At 42.2% G+C, this 14878-nt stretch overlaps 1 long non-coding RNA gene across 1 annotated transcript in view; it reads right to left on the bottom strand.

Moving 5' to 3' along the window:
• Window positions 1-108: 108 nt before the first annotated feature.
• The window catches only part of LOC122542676, a 19993-nt gene continuing 5223 nt past the window's right edge, over window positions 109-14878 (bottom strand). The window contains exons 2-3 of the long non-coding RNA XR_006309856.1: window positions 12472-12600; window positions 109-159 (exon numbers count right to left, since the gene is read on the bottom strand). This is a non-coding gene — a long non-coding RNA (uncharacterized LOC122542676). The remainder of the gene's footprint in view (window positions 160-12471; window positions 12601-14878) is intronic.

Below are 14878 nucleotides of genomic sequence, written 5' to 3'. Positions count from 1 at the left end.
GGTTTCTTTGTGAGCTTTTCTGACAGCTAGCTTGCTTGGGTGAGTTTAGGACAACTGAATATTACTGAGGCAACTTATGACATTAAGAAGGCATTTAATAAATATTAATCCCGTCAATTGGCGTTTCGCTGCTGCCTAGCGGTGATCTTGCCAATTCGCCTGTGGAAAGCATAAAAGGTTATCTCAGCATTCAGATGGATATTATGGGACTTCTCGTCTAATTCTGCCTCACATTTCATCGTAGCCCAGTTCACTCAGTCTAAAATTCTGCCCTCTGTTTTTTAAATCCACCAGCCCTAGTCCATTAGTTAAGCCTTTGTCAGTTAGCTATGTGGAAAGACACAGAGAGTGCGATTGGATTGGCTGGCAATTGGGTGGTCAACTTGTTTCACAGCACATCACAGAGAAGTATAACTTCAGAATTAAGCACGGCAACTGAGCTCTTGTGGCTTCAGTGCAGACTTTGCAGACTGAGGTGACAGAATGAGATCATTAGCCACCATTTCCGCCACCTCCAACAAGATGTCACCACCAGGCACATGTTCCCCTCCCCTCCCTTGTCAGCCTTCCTTTGGAGCCGTTCCCTCCAAGACACCTTGGTCCACTCTTCCTTCACTCTCAACACCACCCCCCCCCCTCCCCCCCCCCCCACAGCCACAGGGCACTTCCCCTGCAACATTGGAAGGTATAACACCTGTCCATTTACCTCTTCCCTGCTCAGTATCCAAGGGCACAGCCAAAGTTGAAACAGCACTTTACCTGCACTTCACACAATCTAGTCTCTTGCATTCGCTGCTCACAATGTGACTTGTTCTACACTGGGGAAGCAAAGCATAGACGGAGTGACCGCTTTGCAGAGCATCTATGTCTGCCTGCAAAAATGACCCTGTGCTTGCAGTTGCCTGTGACTTTAGTGTACCACTCTGTTCCCTGGCCGATCCCTCTGTCTCAGGCTTGCTGCAGTGTTCCAGTGAAGCTCAGCACAAACTGGAAAACAACACCTCATTTTCTGCTTGGGGACCCTGCAGTCTTCTGGACTCGATGTCAAGTTCGACAAGTTTAGGGCTTGAGCTCTCCCATGGCCTTTTCCATACCCCCATATACCAGTCCTTGTTATCACATTGTCTGCTATTTCACACAATCCATGGTTAGTCACTAACAGTCTCCCTTAATAGTGGGCGGCACGGTGGCACAGTGGTTAGCACTGCTGCCTCGCAGCGCCAGAGATCCGGGTTCAATTCCCGACTCAGGCGAATTTCACACAATCCATGGTTAGTCACTAACAGTCTCCCTTAATAGCTATTCATCCTCTTAGCCAGATTGTTGTCCACTCCTTTGTCTGTCCAACTGTTCTTTTGTCTCTTTGGGCTCTGTCCCCACCTATCATTCACTCCTTATGCCCCCTCACCCCATCCCCACCATCCCCCACCCTATCTTTGCATATTAACCGGCATTTTACTAGCTGCCATCATTTCCAAGGAAGGGTCAATGGGCCTGAAATGTTAACTTGATTTTTCTCCATAGATGCTGCCAGACCTGCTGAGCTTTTCCAGCAATCTCTTGGTTTGCTTTTGAAAGAATGGGAGCGGCTCTACACACACATCACACGCATTCATTTTGGGTTTCACCACTGACCAGAAACTGAATTGGACTAGCCATATAAATACAGTGGTTACTAGAGCTGGTAGAGGCTAGCAATCCTGCAATCATTAATTCACCTCTTACTATCCAAAGCCTATAAGCCATCAATCAAGAAAGTACTTAGTGTGCAGAGTTATGATCCCAGCAGTTGCTATTACTGGGAGAAAGGGCTGATGAAGGGCTTATACCCAAAACATCAATTTTAAAGCTCCTCAGATGTTGCCTGACCTGCTGTGCTTTTCCAGTGCCACACTCTCAAAGTTGTTATTACTGAACAGCTCAGGCAATGGTCTAGCGTGTTATCACTAGGCTGCAAATCCTGAGACCCAGGAATGTTCTGAAGACTCAAGTTCACATCCTGACATGGCTGATGCTGGACTTTGAACTTAAAAATAATCTGGAATTAAGAGTGTAATGATGACCATGTTGATTGTCAGAAAAGCCGATCTGGTTCACTAATGTCTTTTAGACAAGGGAACGACCATCCTTACCTGATCTTGCGTAAATGTGACTATGGATCTACACTAATGTTGTTAACTCAACTGCTCTCTGGGCAATTAGGGATGGGCAAATTATAGTCCAGCTACTAGATGAATTACCCAATGTTCAGACCCTACATATTTGTTAAAAAGGAAATCAGACAACGGCAGGTACCATTAAGCCAAGCACACTCTAATTAAAAGTGGTGAAGAGTTGATAATGGGAGTTTGAGGCTACAGAGCTTCAAGAAGTTATTGATAAGCATAATCTGAAATCTTTCCACAAGGATCTGTAACCTGTCTATGGTTCCACAACCAAAGGTGCTGCACCTATCCTCTCAACAAACTGCCAGAGAACAAGGAGATCTACATGATATTCCTTCAACACCTCATTCAATGATCTGCAATGACATCTCATGCTTTTGATGTTGCTCACAGAAGAGGCAAGAGTTATAATTTACAGAGCTGAACTCAATAAATACAGAAATATTTCAATGTAGCCTGTACTCTTAGAAATCCTCCCAACCCCACTCGTCTTCCTTTAAGCCAACCCTTAAAACTGCCTGTTGGATCAAATTTTAGATTACCTGTCCTCATGTCTCCAATGATGTGCCTTGGAATGCCTTACTATATTAAAAAAAATTATAAATAAACCTATTTCATATCTATTTTCCATAAAGGCAATAAAAAACCCAACATCTTTTGGATCTATTATATTAGTGTTAATAATTATTGTAATGTCAGGAAGAGACAACATTGTTGGTAAGTGAAGTCATGTTTGATAAATTTATTAAATAGTATGCAATGTACTTTTTCCCTCTTTGTTCATTCACCGAATGAGAGCATCGCTGGCTATCAACATTTATTGCTCATCCTTAATCAAAGGGTTGTTAAGAGTCAACCACATTGCTGTGGGTCAGGAGTCACATGTAGGCCAGACCCCAAGTAAGGGTGGCAGTTTCCTTCCCTAAAGGGCATTAGTGAACAATCGACAATGGATTCATGGTCTTCATTAGATTTTTAATTCCAGATATTTATATTGAATTCAAATTCCGCCATCTAACATGGCGGGATTCGGACCCAGATCCTCAGAGCGTTACCAGTTAATTAACAGTCCAGCAATAACACCACAAGGCCATAATTTCCCTGTTTGCATTGCGAGGAGGCATTCAATATGATGATGCATACAAGACTACTTATATACTAGCTGAAAACTCATTGTAAGTTTCTTTTATTCATTAGATGAAGGCATCACTGTTTAGCCCAGCATTTCTTGTCTACCCCTAATTGTCCAGAGGGCAGTTAAGAGTCAACCACATTGTTATGAGTCCAGAGTCACATGTAAGGCAGACAAGTTTCCCTCCCATTAGCAAACCACATGGGTTTTTCCAACAGTGAAGTCATGGTCATCATTAGACTCTAAATTCCAGATGTTTTATTGAATTTAAATTCCATTATCTGCTGTGGTGAGATTTGAACGTAAGTCCCAGAACATTGCCTAGGTCTCTGGATTAAGAGTCCACTAATAATAGCAGTAGGCCATTGCCTCCCTTGCACAAAAGTTCATTGTATTGGGGTGTTATTTAGATTGGCTAGAGAATTGGTTAATATATGGGAATCAGAGAGTTGGAACATGAGTCATTATTTCAAGTTGGCAAACTGTAACAGGTGAAATGCCATAAGGATCAGTGCTTCGACTATTTAAAATCAAGATTAATGGCTTGATTCAAGGGATTGACTGACTGCCTTGTTATCAAATATGCTGATGAGACAAAGTCTGTGAGAAGGATGTTCAGAGTCTACAAAGATTTTTACATATGTTAAGTGAATACTTGACAGAGGCAGCGTTATGTAGAAAAATGTGAGGATAATCCATTTTGACAGGAAGAATAAAAGAGGAGAAAGTTATTTAAGTGGAGAGAGACTGCAAAATGCTGCAGTACAGAGGGATATGGGTGTCCTTGTACATGAAAATGTTGACATGCAGTTACAGCAAGGAATGAGGAAGGAAAATTAAATTTTTGCCCTTATTGCAAAAGTAATGGAGTACTTTACTTCTCTTTTCTATCACAATTTTAGTGTTTGTTTCAAATTAGGAACTGGAAAAGAAAAGATTTACAAAGATGTTGCCAGGGAATTGGAAGGTTTGAACTATAAGGAGATGCTGAATAGGTTGGTGCTGTTTTTCCTGGAACGTCAAAGGCTGAGGGGTGACCTTATAGAGGTTTATAAAATCACGAGTGGCATGGATAGGGTAAATAGACAAAATATTTTCCCTGAGGTGAGAGAGACCAGAACTAGAGAGCACAGGTTTAGGGTGAGAAGGGAATCATGTAAAAGAGACCTACAGTGCAACGTTTTCACGCAGAGGGTGGTGTGTGTATGGAATAAGCTGCCACAGGAAGTGGTGGAGGCTAGTACAATTGTAACATTTAAAAGGCATCTGGATGGGTATATGAATAGGAAGGGTTTAGAGGGATGTGGGCCAAGTGCTGGCAAATGGGAGTAGATTAGGTTACGATATCTGGTTGGCATGGATGATTTGGACTGAAGGCTCTATTTTGTGCTATACATCTCTATGACTTTGTAATTAAAATCCAGTTACTGAAGTGCACACAAATTAGTAAAGTTAAAAGCTCAGAGCAGGGCTGGCGATATTAATTGAAATTAATTGATCAAGCAAGTCAAAGGCCAAGTTGTTAGAGATGGAAAAATGTTTTCTTTACATTGTGATTCGACCTCTGTAACATATTGCTTGCAATTTCTACCCTCATGTCAGAATCTCAGAACTTGTCACTATCAGATTCCCAGGAGCTACGAAAGAAGTTAAAAAGTAGGACTTCAAAAGCATCTTCAGTCTCTGGATTATTCTTCTCAATGCTATGCACCAACAAGCATCGAAATAGGAAGATAGCATACGTCAATGCAAGTCTTGAGGCATGGCATTAGTGGGAAGGCTTCAGATCCTTGAGGCATTAGGACTAGTTTTGCGGTTGGTGGCATTTATTCAAAAGGGACAGTTCACACTTCAACAGAACTGGAAGCAGTGCCTTTGCTGAGTGGTTCACTGGTATGATTGGGAAGTGTGGTCCAAGTCTGGGAGAGCAGAATCTTTGTAGAGCAATTATAATGAGCGTATGGGCTGGTTTATGAACTCACACTCTTTTGTCAATCTTTCCCTACATGTTAACAATGCCAATATGGTAAATAAAGACATTTACATATTATTTGAAAAGCAAGCGATACGATGACAGGTAGGGACCAATCAGACGGTGACAGGATATGTCAGTTGGGGAAGGGATCTTCTGTCTTCTCTCCTCAGACAGCTACAGTTCTACAGGCTGCACTGTCAGCCTTTATCACTCTTCAAATGTTATGAGAGCTAATAATCCAGTCCTAAATTTGCCCCATATTCCAGCTTCTGCTCCTGGGGATGTTGCAGGCTGAGAATGCCCCTGTGGATCTGTGCCTGTGTCATCTCCAGCATTAATTAATGTTTTGGAATTTCAAGCATCTGGAGCAAATGTGAAGGGACTTTACCTTTTAGAAGTGCCTTGGAGGGTCTTTATTTCATTCTAAAATGAAAGATAGTGCATTATCTGATCACACTAAATGCCTGAGCCTTGGATCTTTACTTGGGTATAAAATATGAGTTCAAAGTCTTGCGTGGAACAATAAGTTAAGCTGTTTTTTTTTTGCCATTGTTATTTGAAGAGCATGTGATGCAAATTTTATAGGAATTGGATAGAGTTGTGAGCGAAGATAAAGATTGAGGAAATGGGTGAAAATGATCTGAGACCCAGAAACCAGAAAAGTATCAAATCCAAGATTTTTCTCTCTCTGGCCCAGTATAAAATTACGGGGTCTCTCAAGTTAGATAGTGATGAGAAGGAACCTCTTCCCTCAGTAGAGTCATTCTCTTCCACAGAAAGCATTGGAGGCTGGCTCATTGAATTTATTCGATTTATTCAAGGCTGAATTGGATTGATTTTTCAAATTAAATGAAATTACTATCTAATAAGGTTGCTGGGGTCACACAGGAAAGAGTAGTTATGGCCACAATCAGATCAATTTCTTAGGATTTTGTGAACTTATAATGATTGGTAAGAGGACATCAATGAACAGTAATGAACATTGGCATTATCTATCTATAGCATTTTTTTTCCCTTTATCATTGAATGGAATGTGGCCTTTGCTGGGAGGGCCAACATTTGATGCCAATCCCTGATCGCTCTTGAATTGAGAGCAGTTTGAGTCAGCCATATTGCTGTGGGTCTGGAGTCACATGTCACATTAGTGAGTCAAAAGGTTTTTTCACCACCATCAAAGATAGTTGTCATGGTCACCATGACCGAGGCTAGCTGTATTCTCCAGATTTATTAATTGTATTTAAATTCGACCAACAGCCGTGGTGGGATTTGAACCCATGTCTCCAGAATGAAGCTTGGCATCTGGATTCCGGTGACAGACAATAAAAACTCAATTCCCTCTAAAAGTTAAAGTGGTTTCTGAAAATTTGGATCAACCTCTTTTGCTTTGAGGGAAAAGCAACCAAATTACACACTGGATAACCTTATGATGTGGTGCACCAAAGGCCTTCAGTAAAGTTCGACATGAAAGGCCAACAACATAATGCATTTGAAAAGGCACATAAGTATAAATTCATTTATTAGACTCTCTTCGTAGCAGCTGCAGGGGTTAATCAGGACGTTGCAACATACTGAATGTAACAATGATTTATGTAATGAAATTGGAGAGGAATGTGGATGAACGAGCTTGGTGCCAGATAGTCTAGATATTGGAACGAGGAGTGTAAAACATCAATGAAACTGTCATGAATTATGTGAAGTTAATGTAAAATATTATGTTTGACTGGTAAGGTACCCTAGATCAAATAATTAAGTTTGATGACAATGTATGAAAACAATTCGAACATGGAAAGTTTTGAGGAAGAAGAACGTGTGAATGTATTTGCACATTTATTAAACATAAATCAGAAATGCAGCATAGTAGGCAGATGTGATTAACCTTATAAACATACGGGAAGGCCCACAAGATTTCAATCTAGCTTTGTTTGGTCTAGTGTGAACAGTCAAGACAGCAGACTAGTTAGAAAATTTAAAGTGGTTTTTTTGGTCCAGAGACAAGGAACGTCAATATTTTTACCAAAATGTGAATGGAGAGGAAAGGGGTAAGAATTAATGCAAACAGTTTAGAAACTTAAAAGATAGAGAACAGTACACATATAGGGCAAGCTAAGATGGCCCACACTGAGATAGGGGAGTTGCTAAAAAACTGCATGCATAGGGCCAGGGAGACCAAACAGCTTCATTTTGCCATAAGACCAATGGAATTAAACTATTTGGTTCATCAAGTCTTGTCCATCATTCAATCATGTCGGATATATTTCTCAACCCCACTCTCATTCCTCCTCCCCATAATCTTTGCTACCCTTGCTAATCAAGAGCTTAGCAATTTCTGTCTTAAATATAGTCAGTGACTTGACCTCCACAGCCTTCAGTGGCAGTGAATTCTACAGATTAACCACCCTCTGGCTGAAGAACCTCCTCCTCATCTAAGTTCTAACGGGCTGTCCCTTCACTCTGAGGCTATTTCCTTGGGTCCTAGTCTCTCCTACTCGTGGAAACATTTTCTCCACACCCACTTCATCCAGGCCTCTCAGTATTCTGTAAGTTTTAGTGAGATCCTCCATCATCCTCCCAAACATCAGCACAGACCCATAGTCCTCAATCACTCCTCATACGACAAGTCCTTCATGGAGTTGTAGAGTCACAGAGATATAGAGCATAGAAAACAGACCCTTCAGTCAAACTCGTCCATGCCAACCAGATATCCTAAAATAATCCAGTCCCATTTGTCAGCATTTGGCCCATATCACTGTAAGCTCTTCTTATTCATATATCCATCTTGATGCCTTTTAAAAGTTGTCATTATATAAGCCTCCACCACTTCTCTGGCAGTTCATTCTATACACACACACCCCTCTGCATGAAAAAGCTGTCCCTTTTAAATCTTTCCCCCCTCACCTTAAGCCTGTACCCTCTAGTTTTGGACTCCTCTACCCTGGAGAAAAGAAACCTTCGCTATTTAGCCTATCTTTGCTCAATATGAATTTATAGACTTCTATAAGGTCACCCCTTAGCCTCCGACACTCCAGGGAAAACAGCCCCAGCCTATTCAACCTCTCCCTATAGATCAAACCCTCCAAACCTGGCAACATCCCTGTAAATCTTTTCTGAACCCTCTCAAGTTTTACAAAATCCTTCTTATAGCAGGGAGACTAGAACTGAATACAGTATTCCATAAGTGGCCTCACCAGTGTCCTGTTCAGCTGCAACATGACCTCCCAACTCGTATACTCAATGCACTGACCAATAAAGGCAAGCATACCAAATGCCTTCCTCACTATCCTCTATACCTGTGACTTTACTCTCAAGGAACTATGAACCTGCACTCCAAAATCTCCTTGTTCAATAACACTTCCCAGGACCTTACCACTAAGTGTATAAGTTATTCTTATGGGATCATTCTTATAAACCTCCCCTGGATAACCTCGAATTCCAGCTTATCCTTCCTTAAATACGGAGTCCAAAAATGCACACAGTATTCCAAATATAGTCTGACCAGACCCTTATACAGCCTTAGCAGTACATCTCTACTCTTGTGTTCTAGCCCTCTTAAAATGAATGCGAGCATTACATTTGCCTTTCTAACTGCCAACTGAACCAGGATGTTAACCTTAAGAGAATCTTGAATGAGGACTCCTAAGTCCATTTGTGCTTCAGATTTCCAACACCTTTCCCAATTTAGAAAATAATCTAAGCTTGTATTCTTCCTGAGCAAAGTACAAAACCTCACACTTTCCATATTTTACCCATTCTCCTAGCCTGTTCAAGTCCTTCTGCAGATTCCCTGCCTCCTCAACATTACCTGTCCCCCTACTTACATTTATGCCAAAATCCCATTATTTCACTAAATTCCTCTGTCCTGACAATTTCCTAGAAGCAGTTCAAATTTCATGGTTTTCATCTTTTCCCGTTTTGACAAAGACAATTTCAGTCTGGGGAAAAGCAATCTGTATGATATTTCATCTTTCTTCCTGTAAACACTCATCACATTGTACTGCATCAGGGAATAGTTCCCCTCCCCATTACCCTCTTGATATCTCCAATATAATTGATACTACTTCTTTTGCCTGAAACGTCGATTTTCCTGCATCTCAGATGCTGCCTGACCTGCTGTGCATTTCCAGCACCACTCAAATCTAGACTCTGATCTCCAGCATCTGCAGTCCTCACTTTCACGCACTACCTTTTTGGTGCCAACAGCTCCAATGTTGATTACTCCTTTTGAACAACTGAAGGATTGGGTTTCCCAAATCTGACTGGACATATTCCAGGCGATCTCATCATAAGACCACCCCTTCTCTAGATTCCTGTCATTAATTGCCCAACAAACCTTTCCATGGTTTTGCATTTTGAAAATCTGGTCATCCGCAAAGAGAAACATGAACTACCTCTTAGCCTACAGACTGAGAGAACTTAAAGTATAACTTCAGTACAAATCAAGGACAAGAGGCAACAATGGAGCATAATGGTTTTTTTTGCCTTTGTCTTTTATGGAATGTGGCTATTATTGACAAGGTCATCATTTGATGTTGATCCCTAATTGGCAATATGGCCATTTCAAGTTACTCTTATTACTGTGGGTCTCACTTGGCCAGACCAAGTCAGTGTAGCAGGGCTACAGCAGTGTACCAAATGTTTTTTTTTCCCTCTGACACTGGTGGTAATTTCAAGATCATCAATACTGAGACTAGCCTAATTAATTAACTTTAGTTTCAAAACTTCTCCCAAATGATCTCTGAATCTGCGTCCCAAGAACATTATCTTTAATTCATGATTTAACATTCAAGTAACATTATCTCAATACTACTAATAACCTCAATAGATGAACAGTATAGAAATGGGACGTGTTTGTTTTAAAGTTCAGAATACTGTTGACGTCATCAGTTGAATCAAATTGAATTGAATTAGCTTTATTGTCACACATACTCAAATGAACACAGTGAAAAATTTATAAGTCACCATTTACAGAGCCATCTTAGGTGTAGAGTATCTAGGTGCAATACTTAGTTACAGAATAGAGAAATAAAAAAGATGGAATATTACAGATATGCAGTTTAACCATAGGTCAGAGAAAGAAGTGTTAAAAAAACAAACATCATAGTCTCTCTCCAAGGTGTCTCCACGTGGACTGCCGCCATGCACCGGACTGGGCCACTGGTAGCTAGTGCCCCCAGTCCAGCTGCTGGCATCCCCACTCCATCTGCTGGCATCCCCACTCCATCTCTGACATCTCCATTTTGCTCACTGGCACCCCTGCTCTGCCCACTGGCACCTGCACTCTGCCCGCTGGCATGCCTACTTTGCCTGCTGGCACCCATGCTCTGCCCACTGGCACCCCTGCTCCATCCACTGGCATACCCACTCTGCCTGCTAGCACACCCACTCTGCCTGCTGGCACCCCCACTTTGCCTGCTAGCACCCCCACTCTGCCTGCTAGTGCCCCACTCTGCCCACTGACCCCCCCCACTCTGCCTGCTAGCATCCCCACTCTGTCCACTGGCATTTCTACTCTGCCCACTGGCACCCCCACTCTGCCTGATGGCACCCCCACTCTGTCTGCTGGCATCTCCACTCTGCCTGATGGCATCACCACTCTGCCCACTGGCACCCCCATTCGAGCCACTTTTTGCTGGTGCCCCTGCTCCAGCAGCTGGCAACCCTGCTCCAGCCACTGGGGTCGCTGCTCCAGTCACTGGAGGTCCCCCTCCAGGCACTGGTGTCCCTGCTTTGGGTCGCAGAACACCCATCCCACTTTGGAGGCCAAGTGTCTGAGACCAAGAGAATGGAGGAGAGAGGGAGGGTAAAAAGAAAAAGAACAAGCAGAGCAGAGGTACTCTGCTGTCATCTTACCAGAAGAATTCCAGAAGCCCCCTTGTTAAAACCCTGGAGAGAACATTGTTCACATATGATGATCACATTGATTCCCAGAGACCAACAGTGCTGCAATTAGCTGTGCAGACACCAGGATTTCTTTGCCTTGTATAAACAGAGAATGTTGCAAAGGTCCTAAATGATGCTGCTTGATACAAGGGAATCAGTATAATTCTGCTAAATGTGGCACAACATAAACCAATTTCCCCTCCCTCAAATTTGATCAACGTGAATGAGTCTTTGTAGCAAGACTAAATAGATTGCATTTATTTGTCACCATTCAATGTAATGCCATTAAAAATGTTTGATAAAATCAATATGATTATTTACTCAAAGTTTGTGAGAAGATTTGTAGCTCGGGTGCTCGTTGCTGTGGTTCTGTTCGCCGAGCTGGAAGTTTTTGTTGCAAACGTTTCGTTCCCTGTCTAGGTGACATCCTCAGTGCTTGGGAGCCTCCTGTGAAGCGCTTCTGTGGTGTTTCCTCCGGCATTTATAGTGGTCTGTCCCTGCCGCTTCCGGTTGTCAGTTTCAGCTGTCCGCTGTAGTGGCCGGTACATTGGGTCCAGGTCTATAAATGCCGGAGGAAACACCACAGAAGCGCTTCACAGGAGGCTCCCAAGCACTGAGGATGTCATCTAGACAGGGGACGAAACGTTTGCAACAAAAACTTCCAGCTCGGCGAACAGAACCACAGCATTATTTACTCATTCATGGGATATAGGTATCTCTGGCTGGGTCAGCACTTATTGCCCAGAGGGCAATTAAGAGTCATTACTGTGGGCCTGGAGTCACATGTAGGCTGGAACAGGTAAGGATGACATGTTTCCTGCCCTAAAGTTGTTCATGAACCAGATGGTTTTTCCCCATGATCAACAATGCATTACACCCTTATTTCCAGATTCTTTATTGAATTTAAATTCCACCATTTCCCAGAACATTAGCTGAGTCTCCAAATTAGTAGTCTAGCAATAAGACCACGAGGCTCCCCACATGTAGGTTTCTGTCATGATCAAAAATCCATTATTATAACAGTAATGACACGAATTCTGTTAGGAGAGATGCTCAATGAGTCTAGAGCACAATTTACTTGCAGTATGGTGTCACAGGCACTGCGCGTGATCAATTGTACTGCTGCTTGGACAAATACAAAATATTATTCAGATATCTCAGAATATCTTAGCTCTTGCTCTTGCAATAAGGAACAAGGTAATGACTACCTTATTAAACAAACAGACTGGATTAGCCATTGGAAGCCTAAGGAAAAGGATAAGAAATTGACAAGCTATTTAGTCACACTGTTTTAGGTGAAAATGTCAAAGCAGCGAACTTACTTTGTACATTGTGCAGAAGCTGGTTGATTCCAGATCCCCAGGGTGCATATAACCCTACTGTCGTCGGGGTGGGAATGTAGCACAGAGCCTTCCCAAGACACTTTGCATAAGCTTCGTACTCAGTTTGATCTGAAGAACAAATTTGGCAGTTACATAAAGGATAAGCAAGTGGTCAGGAGCAATCTTGACCCACTAAAGACTGAAAGTGGGGATTATGTCAATGACAATGGGGAAATGACAGACATGGTGAATATTTCCTTGCCTCAGTATATATAGCAGAAAAAGAGGACAGTTTGCCAGAAGGTCTGAATAAATTAATAGTAGATCAGGGACAGGTCTGAATATCACTTAATGTGAGTAAAACATCAATAATGAGGAAATTCATGGTATTAAAAAGTGACAATTCCCTGGACTTGATAGTTAAAAAATATCGGGGAGAACAATGTAGATATTTAACTATAAATTTTGCACAGTTCCCTAGATACAGAAGTAGTCCCTCTGGACTGGGAAATTGCAAATGTCACTGCTTTTTAAAGGAAAAAAGAGGAAAACCAGGGAATTTCAGACCAGTTTGCATAACATCTGTGTTAGGAATTTGTGGGAGTTTATAATAAATGCTAGAGTAACTGAACATTTTGAAAATTTTCCATTAGTCAAGTTGGATTCATGAGAAGTAGATCATGCCTGAAAAACCTTACTGAAATTTTTTTGAAGAGGAGACAAAGATAATTAACAGGGAAATGTCTCTGGATGTTGTTTACATGGACCTCCAGAAAGCATTTAGGTTCATAGAGTCATAGAGATGTACAGCATGGAAACAGACCCTTTGGTCCAACCCATCCATGCCGACCAGATATCCCAACCCAATCTGGTCCCACCTGCCAGCACCCGGCCCATATCCCTCCAAACCCTTTCTATTCATATACCCATCCAAATACCCTTTAAATGTTGCAATTGTACCAGCCTCCACCACTTCCTGTGGCAGCTCATTCCATACATGTACCACCCTCTGTGTGAAAAAGTTGCCCCTTAGGTCTCTTTTATATCCTTCCCCTCTCACCCTAAACCTATGCCCTATAGTTCAGGACTCCCCAATCCCAGGGAAAAGTCTTTGCCTATTTACCCTACCAAAGCATACCAAACGCCTTCTTCACTATCCTATCTACCTGCGACTCCACTTTCAAAAAGCTATGAACCTGCACTCCAAGGTCTCTTTGTTCAGCAACACTCCCTGGGACCTTACCATTAAGTGTATAAGTCCTGCTAAGACTGGCTTTCCCAAAATGCAGCACCTCGCATTTATCCGAATTAACAGCACCGATCCTTGTGGCACTCCACTGGTCACAGGCCTCCAGTCTGAAAAACAACCCTCCACCACCACCCTCTGTCTTCTACCTTTGAGCCAGTTCTATATCCAAATGGCTAGTTCTCCCTGTATTCCGTGAGATCTAACCTTGCTAATCAATCTCCCATGGGGAAACTTTGTTGAATGCCTTACTGAAGTCCATATAGATCACATCTACTGCTCTGCCCTCATCAATCCTCTTTGTTACTTCCTCAAAAAACTCAATCAAGTTTCCCACACAGAAAACCATGTTGACTATCCCTAATCAGTCCTTGCCTTTCCAAATACATCTCCATTCTGTCTCTCAGGATTCCCTCCAACAGCTTGTCCACCACCGACATCATGCTCACTGGTCTATAGTTCCCTGGCTTGTCCTTACCACCCTTCTTAAACAGTGGCATCATGTTAGCCAACCTCCAATCTTCTGGCACCTCACCTGTGACTATCGATGATACAAACATCTCATCAAAAGGCCCAGCAATCACTTCTCTAGCTTCCCACAAAGTTCTTGGTACACCTGATCAGGTCCTGAGGATTTATCCACCTTTACCTGTTTCAAGACATCCAGAACTTCCTCCTTTGTAATATGGACATTTTGCAAGATGTCACCATCTATTTCCCTACAGTCCATATCCTTTTCCACAGTAAATACTGATGCAAAATACTCATTTAGTATCTCCCTCATTTTCTGTGGCTCCACACAAAGGCCGCCTTGCTGATCTTTGAGGGGCCCTATTCTCTCCCTCGTTAACCTTTTGTCCTTAACGTATTTGTAAAAACTCTTTGGATTCTCCTTCATTCTATTTGCCAAAGCTATTTCATGTCCCCTTTTTGCCATCCTGGTTTCCCTTTTATGTATCCTCCTTTATATTCTTCTAAGGATTCACTCGATCTATCCTGTCTATACCTTACATATGCTCCCTTCTTTTTCTTAACCAAACCCTCAATTTCTTTAGTCATCCAGCATTTCCTATACCTACCAGACTTTCCATTCATCCTAACAGGAATATACTTTGTCTGGATTCTCATTATCTCATTTCTGAAGGCTTCCCATTTTCCAGC

The sequence above is a fragment of the Chiloscyllium plagiosum genome, chromosome 41, assembly GCF_004010195.1.
Source record: "Chiloscyllium plagiosum isolate BGI_BamShark_2017 chromosome 41, ASM401019v2, whole genome shotgun sequence".
Lineage (NCBI taxonomy): Eukaryota > Metazoa > Chordata > Chondrichthyes > Orectolobiformes > Hemiscylliidae > Chiloscyllium > Chiloscyllium plagiosum.
This window is presented reverse-complemented; position numbering and strand designations above follow the sequence as displayed.